The sequence below is a fragment of the Dromiciops gliroides genome, chromosome 6 (genome assembly GCF_019393635.1).
Source record: "Dromiciops gliroides isolate mDroGli1 chromosome 6, mDroGli1.pri, whole genome shotgun sequence".
NCBI classification, from domain to species: domain Eukaryota; kingdom Metazoa; phylum Chordata; class Mammalia; order Microbiotheria; family Microbiotheriidae; genus Dromiciops; species Dromiciops gliroides.
Genome location: NC_057866.1, coordinates 32509915 through 32525479, shown reverse-complemented (window position 1 = coordinate 32525479; position 15565 = coordinate 32509915). Strand labels below are relative to the sequence as shown.

At 37.1% G+C, this 15565-nt stretch overlaps 1 non-coding gene across 1 annotated transcript; it reads left to right on the top strand.

The window, feature by feature from the left end:
• Nucleotides 1–5334: 5334 nt before the first annotated feature.
• LOC122733217 lies at nucleotides 5335–5441 on the top strand. Its single transcript, XR_006353800.1, has one exon. It is a non-coding gene; the product is annotated as a U6 spliceosomal RNA (small nuclear RNA).
• The last annotated feature ends 10124 nt before the right edge of the window (nucleotides 5442–15565 follow it).

Below are 15565 nucleotides of genomic sequence, written 5' to 3'. Positions count from 1 at the left end.
AATCATTTTGTTTTTCAAAATGCCAATATAGTGAAGAATGGTGACATAAACATATAACAAACAGCCTGGGAAGAGCTATTTGTCAATCAGATTACCTTTACAGAAATTCAAATGTCAAGGAAGAAATTCAACAAACCTGGGATATGACTGGCCTTGATTTAGTGGGAGAAAAATAAAAGAAGCAAATTTTCCAACTAGCAGCAGTTGATCAAGGAAGAGGTTGGCAGTATTGTCTCAAAGGACTATCACTTCCAACTTGTAAGTCATGCATTATCCTAGCATGAATCATGGCACTTTTCCACCATGGTGCATCTGCTCCGGGAGCACGTCAAAGATGTGGATAGCTTCAGAACTGTGATTGGTGGAGGAAGTGATTTTTAGGTTGCCCATGCTCATCAAGTGAATTAGTGAAATAGGGTTACTAGAGGAAGAGAGAAAGAGAGAGAGAGAACTCTGGAAGCTGGGATTCAAATGTGATAACTCACAGCTGCTTTTCTAGCCAGTTGTCTAATTGTGGTTGTTTGTTAGAGTTCCTGAAATTATACTGGGGAAGAGGAAAATTGATTCCAAGTGAACTCATTATCCTTTTTTAACAGGAGGGTGATGATTCAAGCATTGAGATATTGTAGAGATAAAGTAATTTTAACCAAAGATTCAATTATTTCCAACACAATTTGAATAGAGCCCAATGGGTAATCAACAATGGCAATACATTAACATCTCCTTTCAAAGCATTAGCTCTAGTAGGTTCAAGAGATACTCACTTGGCTTTTAAAAACAATGAAGGCTCAAAATGAAGAGGTACCAAATACCACTAGAATCAGTAAAGGATCCCACCAAGTTGCTATTTCCTTCTTTATTTTTTATGAGCTTTTATTTTAGGCTGCCTATGTTCATTTGAGAACTAAAGGGTGCGTGAATGAGAAGTGAATGAAGTCATGAATGTATCAAATATATTGGAAGCCTCCATGGGAAAGGGAAGGGACTCAGACATGCCAAGAGAAGATTATTAAGTCTACCTATCATAGCTCTCACAATGGTAACTGGGATTAACCTTACCACTAGTGTAGTCCATAAACTCTTCTCTAACTGATGGTATGTCTAAAACGTCTAAAGTAGCACTGGGAAGAGACAGAAGCAAGGATGTTTTCAGGAATCCTTGACACTAAGGCTTTGGCTTCAATAAAAAGGGAGAGTCCTTGCTTGAAGAATCTTGATTTAGATCTAAAAGGGACATTCTTAGATGGCATTGGGTCCAATACACTTGATTTACAGATAACTAAAGTAAGGCTCAAAAAGTTTAAAAGGCACACATCAGTGGCATCTAGGTGGCATGGTGGATAAAGCACTGACCCTGGATTCAGGAGTACCAGAGTTCAAATCCGGCCTCAGACACTTGACACTTACTAGCTGTGTGACCCTGGGAAAGTCATTTAACCCTTATTGCCCTGAAAAAATAACAGAAAAAAAAGGACACATCAGGAAAACAAAGCTGGTAAATGTCTGAGGCATGTTTTAATTCCAGTTCTTCCTACTTTGAGCCCAGTGATCTATTCTTGTTTGTTTGTTTTTTTTGGTGAGGCAATTGGGGTTAAGTGACTTGCCCAGGGTCACACAGCTAGTAAGTGTTAAGTGTCTGAGGCCGGATTTGAACTCAGGTACTCCTGAATCCAGGGCTGGTGCTCTATCCACTGTGCCATCTAGCTGCTCCACCAATGATCTATTCTTAAAGCCATGCTGTCTTTCAATATTTAGGACTCCCCATTCCCACTCCTGAGGAGTACAATATCTTCTGGATCAAACCATCTTCTGGATCATAAGCCCCTCAAGTACTTTGTAGAGAGTAAAATAGTCATGATCAGGTGGGTCTGATTTTTTCAGACCTGGGAGAGTTAAACCTTAATCAGCTAAGAGAATGGAAATGTGCAGGCTAGGATAAAGGTTTCTAAACAACTATGTGTGCTAGGCACTGACAATATAACATATAACTCTGGTACAGTCCTTGAATGGAGAGTTCCAGGAGAGGAAAAAGGAAGAAAGGAAGATAAGATAGGAAGAGGACATTTGGTTAGGAATGGAGAGTATGTGGTTGTATAGAGAAAATGCATCAAGTTAAAACATCATCATCATTAACAATAGCAACAACAAAAACAAAGGCACTTTTCTCTGTATTATAATACATTCTAGCTTGAATAAAATTTTCAGGAAATCATAAGTACAGAATTAAAAGAGCCAGAAACTGGGCTGTGTTGCAAATAGTATCCCATTTGCTCCTCATGACCTTTCCTTTTTTTTCCTTTTCTTTCTTTTCTTTCTTTTTTTTTTTTTTTTTTTTTTTTTTTTTGCGGGGCAAGGGAGTTAATTGACTTGCCCAGGGTCACACAGCTAGTAAGTTCCAAATATCTGTTTCAGGATTTGAACTCAGGCCCTCCTGAATCCAGGGTCGGTGATTTATCCACCTGTGCCACCTAGCTGCCCCTCCTCACAGCCTTTCAAGGAAGATTCTATTGTTATGCACTTTTTACAATTGAGGAAACTGAGGCAAACAGAGGTCAAATAACTTATCCAGGGCCACATAGTTAGTAAATATCTGAAGGTGAATTTGACCTCACACCTTTTTGAATAAAAGCACAGAAATCTAGCTGTTGAGCTTCTTAAAAGCTTTTCTCTAATACCCATTTGCCTTGGATAGTGCTTCTACTCGCTTTTTCAATAGTTGTGTTCTGAGTGAAGAATATAAACATTTATCTTGCAAATTCCCTTTATATACATTTGAGTTATTGTTCTTAGACTGTCCAAACATCTTATTTTACAGGTAAAAGAACTCTTGTGCTGAAAATGGATCTGCCTTGCTCTTGGAATGCAGGCACTGAATAGTAAAGATGGGATTCAAAGACATCTCCACTATTGGTATTGCCAAGCTGCTTCCACTGTATCAAGCACACAGGTTACTGAGTTAATACATCTTCATGATGAGACACTAACTTAATTTTGTCCAGATTGAATTAGGCAAATGAAGAAATAAAGACAACTCATACCATTAGTTAAAGGCAATGAACAATTCTTCCATCATATGTAACTAGGTCATAATGTGGCCAGAGAGATCACCTATTTTTTTTATTCAGGCAAACAAGGGTTAAGTGACTTGCCCAGGGTCACACAGCTAGTAAGTGTCAAGTGTCTGAGGCCGGATTTGAACTCAGGTCCTCCTGAATCCAGGACTAGTGCATCATCCACTGAACTAACTAGCTGCCCCCCCCCCACAAATGTGTATGTATTTTCAATAGAGTTAAATAACTATTAAGTATCTACTATGTACCAAGTTGAGAAAAAAGGAAGGAAGGAAAGAAGGGAAAGAAGGAGAGGAAGAGGAAGAGGAAGAGGAGGAAGAAGAAAAAGAAGATGAGGAGAAGAAGAAGAAGAAGAAGAACAAGAACAAGAACAAGAAGAAGAACAAGAACAAGAACAAGAAGAACAAGAACAAGAAGAACAAGAAGAACAAGAAGGAGAAGGAGGAGAAGGAGAAGGAGAAGAAGAAGAAGAAGAAGAAGAAGAAGAAGAAGAAGAAGAAGAAGAAGAAGAAAGAGAGAGTCATTATGTTCAAGGATTTTATGTTCTACCAAAGAGAACACAAGAGATACACAATTAAATATGGCAAAAAGAAAATTGAGGAGGGAGAAAGCACTATTGACCATAATTGGGGAAGATAATATCAGGAAATAATTTCCTGGAGCAAGCAGTTCCTGAGCTAAAAACCTGTAAAGAAAGGGAAGTTTCAAAAAGGGCTAATGGAAAGTTAATAAATTAATGGAATGGAAAATGTCTTGTACAAATACATGAAGGCAAAATATAAAATATTGAGTTTTATGAACTAAGAATCATCCATGATTTAAAAAAAAAAAAGATGGAAGGAATGCAAATGTTAGCTCTCCTGAGAAAATCAGGGGGTTATTTGGGACTGAGTATGGGCAAAAACAAATCCATTTCTTTTATTATCACATGTTTGTGAAAACAAATAAACAAAAGAATCCAAATAATGAATATTGCCTCAGTTCCTCAGTAGAATAAAGCAGGTGGGTGGGGGGAAAAGTCCACTGAACCTCAGGAATATGAGCAGGGAGTTGGTAAAGTTGTGTTTACCTATAGTGAAAGAAATGCGATGTCCATCTAGATGGATATGGGATGAGAAATTACACTTTTAGATCTTCTTTTCTCTGCTATTCTAATTAACAAGTAAACCGAGTTAGGAGCTAGCATTACTATGGGAGATAAGTGTGTGTGTGTGTGTGTGTGTGTGTGTGTGTGTGTGTGTGTGTAACCAAACACTTTAAATACACTATCTCATTTGTTCCTTTCAAATTGAGGCATTTCAATGGTATCTAACTCTCTGTGACACCATTTGGAGGTTTTCTTGGTAGATACTCAAGTGGTTTGTCATTTCCTTCTCCAGCTCATTTTACAGATAAGAAAACTGAGGCAAGCATGGTGAAGTGGCTTTTCCAGGGTCACAGAAGTAGTACTGTTCAAAGCTGGATTTGAACTCAGGTCTTCGTGATTCCAGGCCCAGTGTTCTATCCACTGTGCCACTAAGTTCCCCCATGTATTCATTACATTGAGCCTGTAATTTCAACACTATAGATGGATTTTCATTTTTATGTTTGAAGAAACTGACAAATGTTAAATGTCAACTGAATTATCCAAAGTCATACAGTTCATAAGTAGCAGATAAGAAATTAAACTCTGTCATCATTTGTTCCCTCACTCCCATAATACTTGTCTCATTTTCATTAGGGGCAGGGTAAAGTTCTCATGGTACTTATGGGTCTCCTCTTCCAAATCCACTTTCTTTTGCCCTGTATGACAGTTTATCTTAGTGTTCAGTCATTAAACAAACATTTCCTAACAGGTTTACTAAGTGGCAGGTACTATACAAGGCTTTGAGGTTAGAGAAAAAGAAAAAAGAAAAACAAACCTGCCCTCAGGGGGATTACATTCTAATGGAAGAAACAACATAGAAATTACTAAACACATACAAATTATGTCTAGATTAGGTTGAAGGTTATTGCATAGTGAAAAGGTTATAATAGCTTGGGTGGAAAGGGAGAATTGAATGAAAAAGTAGAAAGCTACCAGGTTTTCAGTCTTTGATTGCCAAAAAGAAGCATTTATACTTGATCTGGAAGGTAAGAGAGGGGAATTGAAATATTTAGTAAGAGGGTGGTATAATCACACCCATAATTTAACAAAAAAAAACCCATAACTTTGGCAACTAAGTGTAGAACAAATTGGATTGGGGAGAAATTTGAAACACAAATCAAAGTAAAAAGTTAGTGAGTGCTTACTTGGGCAGCACATATACTAAAATTGGAATGATACAGAGAAGATTAGCGTGGTCCCTGCACAAGGATGACACGGAAATCCATGAAGTGTTTCATATTTTTTTTAGAAATTAAAAAAAAACTATTCAAATAATATAAATAAGAAATTATGAGGTCCCAAATTAAGGTGATAGCTGTTTAGTTAGAAATAGCATACAAGAAATTTTATTAAAATGTTCATAAAAAGATTGGACAAAAGATTACATATATGAATTGAATAATGCCTTTAAAAGAAAATTATATCAAATTTAAAACAATACCAGCAATTCTATACAAGTTATTCTCAAAAAATTGAGAAAGAAAACATTCTACTTGACTTCTTTTAAGAAGCAACTGTTGTCCTAATACTTAAAATAAGGATGGATGAAGCAAAGAAGAACTATTGACTAATACCATCAATGAATGTTGAATCATGAAAAATAAAATAAAAATTCTATTAAAGTGACTAGAGTAATTTATCCAAGAAATCATTCTTTTTAACCAAGTTGTGCTATTACCACATATGCAAGAATGGTTTGACATTGGGAAAACAATCATTATAATCATTTTAAAAACAAAAATATCTAAAATCACATGATTATGACAATAGATTCAAGTGAAGTCTTTGACAAAGCATAACATTCATTTGTGCTAAAAGTCCACAGATTATATATGCATAAAAGGATCTGTTTAATATAAAATTATCTATCTAAAACCAAAAGCTAGCATTTTATGTAATGATAACACACTACAAGCCTTCCCAGTGAAAACAGGAGTATACCAAGGATGCCTAGTTTCTTCACTATTACTTGACATACTTTTGGAAATGTTAACAATGGCAATATGGAAAAAGAAAAAAATTGTCAAATAGAAAAAGAGGGGGTAAAAAATATGCGTATTTGAAGATGAAATGAGAATTTATTTAGAAAATCCTAGGGAAATAGTAAAGATAATAATCAAAACAATAATTTCAGCAAAGTTGCAAACTACAAATTAAATCTACAAAAATGAACACCATCTCAATATAATAATAACAAAGTCCAAGTGGTAAAAATGGATAAAGATATCCCATTTAAAATAACTATAATATCATAAAGTATTGATATGTCAATCTATTAATGTATACAAAATATTTGTATAGATTTAATTACAAAGTGCTCCTTAAAGAAATTAAAATTAGGGGCAGCTAGGTTGCATGGTGGATAGAACACCAGCCCTGGAGTCTGGAGGACCTGAGTTTAAATCCGGCCTCAGACACTTAGCACTTACTAGCTGTGTGACCTTAAGCAAGTCACTTAACCCCAATTGCCTCACAAAAAAAAAAAAAAGAAAAAAGAAATTAAAAATAACTTAAATAGCTTGAAGAATATTTTGTTTGGACCCTGAGAATATAATAAAAATGATAATGCTCCCAAAGTTTATTCGGGGTTCAATCTCTTATCAATCAAATTATGAGATACTTTACAGAACTTTATAAAATAATGAATAGAGTCATTTAGATAGAGGGGTAGAAATAAGGGGAGGGAGTAGCACTTCCATACCTCAGATTATGTTACTAAACAGCACTTATCAGCCACAGGTAGGTGGCACAGTGAATAGTTTAATGAAGATGGAATCAGGAATACCTGAGTTCAGATACAACCTTAGATATTTAATAGCTAAATGAACCTAGACATTCCCCTCTATTTTTTCTAATGTAAATTGCATATAGCAATAGTATCTACTTCTCCCAACCCTTGGGTTATTGAAATGATCAAATAAGATAATATTTGTAAGGCAGTTATCACATTGTTTGGAATACAGTAGATACTTAGTAAATGCTTCATTCCCTTCTGTCTACCAAATTTATTTTGTATTCATTAAAAAAAGAAAGGTTGGATCAATGGAACAGACTAGAGAAGATATAAAAATTTTCATAGGCAATAGTGTGGGAAAATAGGCTTACTAGCACATTTTTGGTGGAGCTATGAATCAGTATAATTATTATGGAAAACAATTTGTGATTATGCAAATAAAAGGACAAAAGTTTCCTTACTTTTTTTTTTACCCAGAAATCCCACTACTCTATGATATGAAAAAAAGTTTCCAAATAGACCCTCATAGATCCTTTTTTTTTTGTATGTGTGTGTGTGTGTTTGTGTGTGTGTGTGTGTATGTATATGGGAAAGCAAATAGCTAGGAATAAATTTGATATCCATTAGTTGTAGATAAATGACTAAATAGATCGCGATGTGAATACAAAGATTTTTTTAAGTATAAGAAATGATGAATATGATAAATTGGGCACAATGGAAATGGAGTTATTACAACGTGAAATGAGCAGTCAAGAAAAAATGGATATAATGTCTTTACAATGTAAATAGAAGGGACAAACACAATCAAGTAAATATAAAATTGCAAAGAACAAAAACACCCCCAAAGAAGAAATATCTGAAAACACTACCCTCATTCCTTTACAGAGTTTTGAGATTCACAGGTATGAAATAAGGTATATATTTCTAAACTTTTCAAAATATTGGTCACTTTGCTGATATTTTTCTTCTTTTTTTCCTTTAAAAAGTGTCCTTTGTTACAAAGAATGGCTTTATGGGAGGAAGAATGTGAGAGGCATAAAGAAACCCAGGTGATATAAAATCCAATGATATTAAAACTTTTGTTAAAAAATATCATTGGTAACTTTAGAGATAAAATTTCCAGTTCAGTGATGAGATCAGAGATGGATTACATACTTTTAGAAGCCAGTAAGAGGAGAGAAAATGGAGGCATTAATATATAAAGTCTTCTCAAGGAGTTTAGCTATGAAGTGAAGGGGGTATTTAGAATGATTGCTATTGAGGATGGTAGGTACAAGTTAGAGGGTTTGTTTGTTTATTTGTTTGTTTGTTTTTAAATAGTTGTGTTTGTAGACAGCAGTGAAGGCATAAAAAAACAGATTAAAGAAAAACAGCAGAGAGAATAAATATATTCAATCCTTCCTTATGCTCAAAACAGATATAGCTGTTCTCTGCTTTGTGTGATGTTACAGGCCATCAGAAGTAGTCTGTTTTTTGTTTTGTTTTGTTTTTCTTTTACAGAGCAATGAAGGTTAAGTGACTTTCCCAGAGTTACACAGGTAGTAAGTGTGTCAGGTGTCGGAGGCCAGATTTGAACTCAGGTCCTCCTGAATCAAGGGCCAGTGATTTATCCACTGTTTCACCTACCTGCCCTTGTGCCACCTAACTGCCCCCATCAGAAGTAGTCTGGATGCCAACTACTTTCTTTACCTATGTATACCACTGAGCTGGAATGATTTTCCAGCAGTGTCTGGACTTTTAGGTGAGCAGCAGTGAGGAAATTTGTGATCCCCCACATTGGTTGGCTAGAGTGTGTTTGTCTAAAAATGCTTTAATCCCCTCATCGAAGTGAAATTGGAGACAAAATTGGGAATCGAATAAAATAACAATCCCAACCATCCACCTGTAATGATTAGAATAACGCCACCTGCTGGAGACTTACTGTAGAAGAGTTCCACCCATGAAGCAAAGGTCTTTGAGGGCAAGACCAGGAGTCTTTTCTTTGGCATCAGGAAGTGATGCGGGCTAGTGGGAGGAGGAAGGAAGAGACTGGCACTGGGTCTCAGGCTCTTTCCTTTGGACTCTGGTGGACAGCGGAGCTAGAAATGTGCTCTCCCTTTAATAGATAGGAATCTAGGCCTTTCTCTCTCTTTACCAAATTCTTATTCTCCTTAATAAATGCTTAAAAGTCTAACTCTTGCTAAAGCTTATAATTTATTGGCGACCACTCATTAGATATTTTAGACAGTTTAGTTAGAAGTTTAGCCCTTAACACACCCCAACACATTTTTCTATCTTAACTTACTTTTTTTGGTATTTTTTTTTTCTGGTGCAATGGGGGTTTAGTGACTTGCCCAGCATCACACATCTAGTGTCAAGTGTCTGAGGCTGGACTTGAACTCAGGTCCTCCTGAATCCAGGGTCAGTGCTTTATCCACTGTGCCACCTAGCTTCCCCCTTAACTTACTTTTGAATACTATAATTTTCATTGGATTGTTTAGCTTTGATTAATTAGGTTGAGCTGTCTTCCGGGGTTTAGATCAGAGATATTTCAAGGAAATGTAGAAAATGCAGAAGAGAGAGAGAGAGAGAGAGAGAGAGAGAGAGAGAGAGAGAGAGAGAGAGAGAGAGAAAGAGAGAGAGAGAGAGAGAGAGAGTGTGTGTGTGTGTGTGTGTGTGTGTGTGTGTGTGTGTGTGTGTAGCTGGGATAGTAAAAGAGTCAGGGTTGCAGAGAGCTGGTTAGTAACTAGAGATGAACATTAAACCAAAATAGCATAAGCCCACAGAGGCAAATTTCGCTTTATTCAGATAAAATGACTGGTCAGTTAGGTCACTGACACCTGTGTACTTTATTTCCATGGGAGTGCCAGAGGGCAGCTGACATGAAATTACTTACATCAAATTAAACTCCACTTAAAGCAATCTTGGTTAATTAATGTAAATGCCAAGGTGGGATCTAGAAGTAAATTATTCAAACATCCAACAGGAGAATCACTAAAGACATTTTCACTTTTTTTTTTAATTTATTAATTCTTTGGTTTCCGTTCATCTCTACCTACCCATTTCCTCCAGTGGGTCTTGGAAGAGATAATGATATATGTGCATCGTTCATAATGAGGTTACTTGTCTACTACTCAGTCTCTGACTGTATCTCTACCCCATGTAAAATATCCTGATAGAAATGGGGAAAAAATTAAAAACAGCTTAGGCTCCAGTCTTGTGCATTAAATATATCTTTTGGGGGGGGGGGGCGGGATCAATGAGGGTTAAGTGACTGGCCCAGGTTCACACAGCTAGTAAGTGTCAAGGGTCTGAGGCCAGATTTGAACTCATGTCCTCCTGAATCCTGGGCCCGTACTTTATCCATTGGCCCACCTAGCTTCCCTCAATATTAAGTATATCTTAATGAAAGTGATATCTGGACTTGTGATTTCGTTAGTATAGGACATTCATACATGAGAAAACTCCCTCCTCATGAACAGGTAGACACCTTTGCTACAAATTAAAGTGTTACAGAGTTGTCTAGAGTACTGATACAAGTTCACATAGAAATGATTTCTAAGAGGTAAGGTTTGAACAAAGGTCTTCCTGCCGTGGAAGTTAGATCTCTATGCAAAAACCATGCTACCTCTCTCATTTGTACAAATGTTGATATTTTATCTTTTTACTATATCTATCTATCTAGATATGCATACATAAGTATATGCATGTATGTATTTTGTATATAGATATATGAATGTGTATACATATGTATATAAAAACATACATACATGAAGACAGACTGACAGACAGAGAATCTTAGCACCTTAGTGCCAGACTCATAAGGCTTTGGTAGGCTCATCAGCATGTTGGCCACCATTCAATAAATTGTGCCTTTTCACTCAATGTTTAACAGTCTAGTGACACATATATGTGTATGCACACACAAACATTATATTTACACACACACACACACACACACACATATATATATATATATATATATACATATATATAATTCAGTCTAGTGATATACACCCATCACAGTCTAATCACTCATATATATGACTAAACTGTGTTAGTCAGTGGGAAGTTGGAATTCTTTAAATTGTAGCCAACATGCTAATGAACCTCTCTAACCCTTATGGGCCTGGTCCTAACACAATAGACATTCAACCACATAGTTGTTGAATGAAATCTGAAAAGTACACTGAAAATGTAGTTATCATTTACATTATTTCCAGATAAAGGCAGAGTATAGAGGAGCTACTCACAATACCACAGAATCCCAGAGCCTTATTGTCTCTTAGAGCTAACCATGGGGTGCGCAGAGAGTGAGAGACAGAGAGACAGAGAGAGAAAGAGACAGACAGACAGAGACAGAGAAAGAGAGAAGAGGAAAGGAAGAAGGAAGGAAACAATTATCTTTACAAAATATTCCCAAAGTAGTAATGTAGCCTTCATTTGAAGATGTCTAAGGAGGAGGAACCTAATACCTCCCAAAGCATCCTATTCTAACTTTTCTTTTTTTTTATTTTAACTAAAGGTTATTTTCTTTCCCTCCCATTTCCACATCCATTGAATCAACCAAAAGCGAAAGGTAAAAGAAAATTCTAGTAACAAATATGTTATCAAGCAAAATCAATTCCACCTTTTTGTAGTATAGGTTTAGCTATTTGAAGTTTGCTTGTTTTTCTTATATCCTATAAATCGAGATTTTCTTCATTTCAAGTTTACCAGATTGGGGGGCAGGTAGTGGCACAGTGGCTAAAGCACCAGCCCTGGAGTCAGGAGGACCTGAGTTCAAATCTGGCCTCAGACACTTGACATTTACTAGCTGTGTGACTCTGGGCAAGTCACTTAACCCTAATTGCCCCACCCCTCAATGAAAAGGATTCAAGTTTACCAGATCACTCCTCCCACTCTTGCCCTCATTCTTTTCATCTATTGAGCCTCCTTCCTTTCCAGGTACTCTTTATAAAATATCCTCAGCCCATTCATCTGGTGAACACCTGTCCATTTACTGTCCTTATTTCCCTTTTCCAGGGCTCCTTAGTTGCTTGGTGTCCTTTCTAAAAGCAACATATAGGAAGGAAATGTGTTTTTCTCAAGTACCTGCTATTTGCCAGGCATTAGGATACGTGCTTTACAAATATCTCATTTTTTCTCACAATAACCATGAGAAGTAAGTGCTATTATGATCCCCATTTTACAGTTGCAGAAACTGAGGCAAACAGAGGTTAAGTGACTTTTCCAGGGTCTCACCATGAGAAAGTTACTGAGACAGGTATTTCTGGCTCCAGGTCCAGTGCTCTATCCTCTGGACCACCAACTGCCCTAGATGATACCCATAGTTCATCACAGCCTTCTAATGTGCACTGATCAGGGGGGCGGAGCCAAGATGGTGGAGAGGAAGCAGCAAGCTGCCTGAGCTCTCCTTCTGTTCCCTCAAAACGAACATTAAATCAAGCCTCTGGACGGATTCTGAAACTACAGAACCTGCAAAGAGACAGAGACACACAGTCCTCCAACCAGAGATAATTTAGAAGACTTCAGGAAAAGGTCGGTCTGACTCGGGCAAAAGGGAGGCCCAGCGCAGGGCAGCAAACCAGTGCCGAGGGGGTCCGGGCAAGTCAGCAGGAGCTGCGGGCCACAGCCGAACAACTGAGGCTCCCGGAACCTGGCTCAAAAATCTGGTGGCCAAGAAGGAGAGTGGAAAAACTTACCTGCACCGGCCGAGAGGGCCACGAACAGCGGGATCAGACGCCGGGGTCTGGCGCCTGGCTGGCCTAGCACAATCATACAGGAAGTGCAGGGCGGGGCATCTCCACACACCATAAAGGCCTCAGAGTAAAAGCCTGGTCACACAGCACCTATACCCCTGCACAAGAAGCCCAAAACAGGGACCCTGGTGCCCCCAGAGCAGACCTCAACTTAAAGAATAAATAAATAAGCTGCAATAATGAGTAAGAAGCAAAAAAGAGCCCTCTCCATTGAGAGCTTCTGTATCAATAGGAAAGAAGCCAACACAAACTCAGATGAGGACAATAGCCTCAAATTGTCTACATCTGAAGCATCACAAGGGAAGGTGAATTGGTTGCAAGAACAAAAAGCCTTCCTGGAAGAGCTCAAAAAGGATTTTAAAAATCAATTGCAAGAGGTAGAAGAAAAAATGGGGAGAGAAATGAAAGCAAAACAAGAAAACTATGAAAAAAGAATCAGCAGCTTGGAAAAGGAAGCACATAATCTCACTGAAGAAAACAATACCTTAAAAAATTCACTTAGCCAAATGGAAAAAAAGGTACATAATCTCACTGAAGAAAACAATACCTTAAAAAATTCACTTAGCCAAATGGAAAAAAAGGTGCATAATCTCACTGAAGAAAACAATGCCTTAAAAATTAAAGTGGGACAGTTGGAAGATAAGGAATCCATGAGACACCAAGAATCAGTCAAGCAGAATAAAAAAAATGAAAAAATAGAAGAAAATTTGAAATACCTCATTGGAAAGACAACTGATCTGGAAAACAGAACGAGGAGAGACAATTTGAGAATCATTGGACTGCCTGAAAGCCATGACCAGAAAAAGAATCTAGATACCATATTCCAGGAAATTATTAAGGAGAACTGCCCTGATATCATAGAATCAGAGGATAAAATCATCATTGAAAGAATCCATCGATCACCTCCTGAAAGAGACCCCAAAAGGAAAACTCCAAGGAATATTGTAGCCAAATTCCAGAATTATCAGGTGAAGGAGAAAATACTCCAAGCAGCCAGAAAGAAGCAATTTAAATATCATGGAGCCACAGTCAGGATTGCTCAGGACCTGGCAGCTTCAACATTAAAGGACCGCAAGGCTTGGAATATGATATTCCAGAAGGCAAAGGAGATTGGATTGCAGCCAAGAATCTATTACCCAGCAAAAATGTGCATTTTCTTTCAGGGGAAAAGATGGACATTTATTGACATTGGGGACTTTCAATCTTTCCTGGTGAAAAGACCAGAACTGAACAGAAAATTTGATCTCAACATACAAGACTCAAGAGAAGTTTAAAAAGGTAAACAGAGGGGAAAAAAAAAGTTACCCTATTAGGTTAAACTGTTTATATCCCTACACAGGAAGATAATACTCATAACTCTTAAGAACTGTAAATGTATTTGGGCAGATAGAAGGACTTTATATAGAGGGTATAAATATAAATTGTCTTTGATGTGATGATACAAAAGAATTAAGGGGATAAAAAGGGAGTCTATGGGGAGGAGAGGAAAGGGGAGGTGGAATGGGATGAATTATATCATATGAAGAGGTGGAAAAAAACCTATTACAATAGAGGGAAAGAAAGGAGGGGGGAACATGGTTTCAACCCTATTCTCATTAGATTTGACTCAAAGAGGGAATAACATATACGTTCATTGGGATAAAGAAACTTAACTCCTTCTTTAGGGAAACAAAAGGGGAAGGGAAAAGGGGGGACTGATAGAAGGGAGGACAAAAGCAAGGGAGAAAAGGGTAAAGAAAAGAGAGGGGGGTGATAAAAAGGGAGGGCAGATTGGGGGAGGCAGGGTAAGAAGTAAAACGTCGGTGAGGAGGAACAGGGTGAAAGAAGGGGGGAAAAGTACAAAGGGGGTAAATAGAATGGAGGGGAATAGACAGTCAGTAATAATAACTGTGAATGTGAATGGGATGAACTCTGCTATAAAACGGAATCAAATTGCAGAGTGGATTAAAAACCAGAACCCTACAATATGCTATTTACAAGAAACACTTTTGAAGCAGAGAGATACACATAGAGTTAAGGTAAAAGGCTGGAGCAGAATATATTATGCCTCAGCTAAAGTAAAAAAGGCAGGGGTAGCAATCCTTATCTCAGACAAAGTGCAGGCAAAAATAGATCTCATTAAAAGAGATAAGGAAGGAAATTACATCTTACTTAAAGGTACTATAGATAATGAAGTAATATCAATATTGAATATGTATGCGCCAAGTGGTATAGCATCCAAGTTCTTAGAGGAGAAGTTAAATGAGTTACAAGAGGAATTAGATAGTAATACTATACTAGTGGGGGATCTGAATCTCCCCCTCTCAGAATTAGATAAATCTAGCCAAAAAATAAATAAGAAAGAAGTGAAAGAGGTGAATAGATTACTAGAAAAGTTAGACATGATAGATGTCTGGAGAAAATTGAATGGGGATAGAAAGGAATATACCTTTTTCTCAGCAGTACATGGCACATTTTCAAAAATTGACCATGTATTAGGGCACAAAAACATCATAGTCAAATGTAGAAAGGCAGAAATAGTAAATGCATCCTTCTCAGATCATGATGCAATAAAAATTACATGTAAGAAAGAGCCAGGGAAAAGTAGAATGAAAATCAATTGGAAACTAAATAATTTCATTCTAAAGAATGAATGGGCCAAACAAGAAATCATAGAAACAATCAATAACTTTATCCAAGAGAATGACAATAATGAGACAACATACCAAAATCTATGGGATGCAGCCAAATCAGTGCTTAGGGGAAAATTTATAGATCTAAATGCTTACATGAATAAGAAAGAGAAAGAGGAGGTTAATGAATTGGGCATGCAACTTAAAAAGTTAGAAAAAGAACAAATTAGAAATCCCCAATTAGACACTAAATTAGAGATCCTGAAAATTAAAGGAGAAAT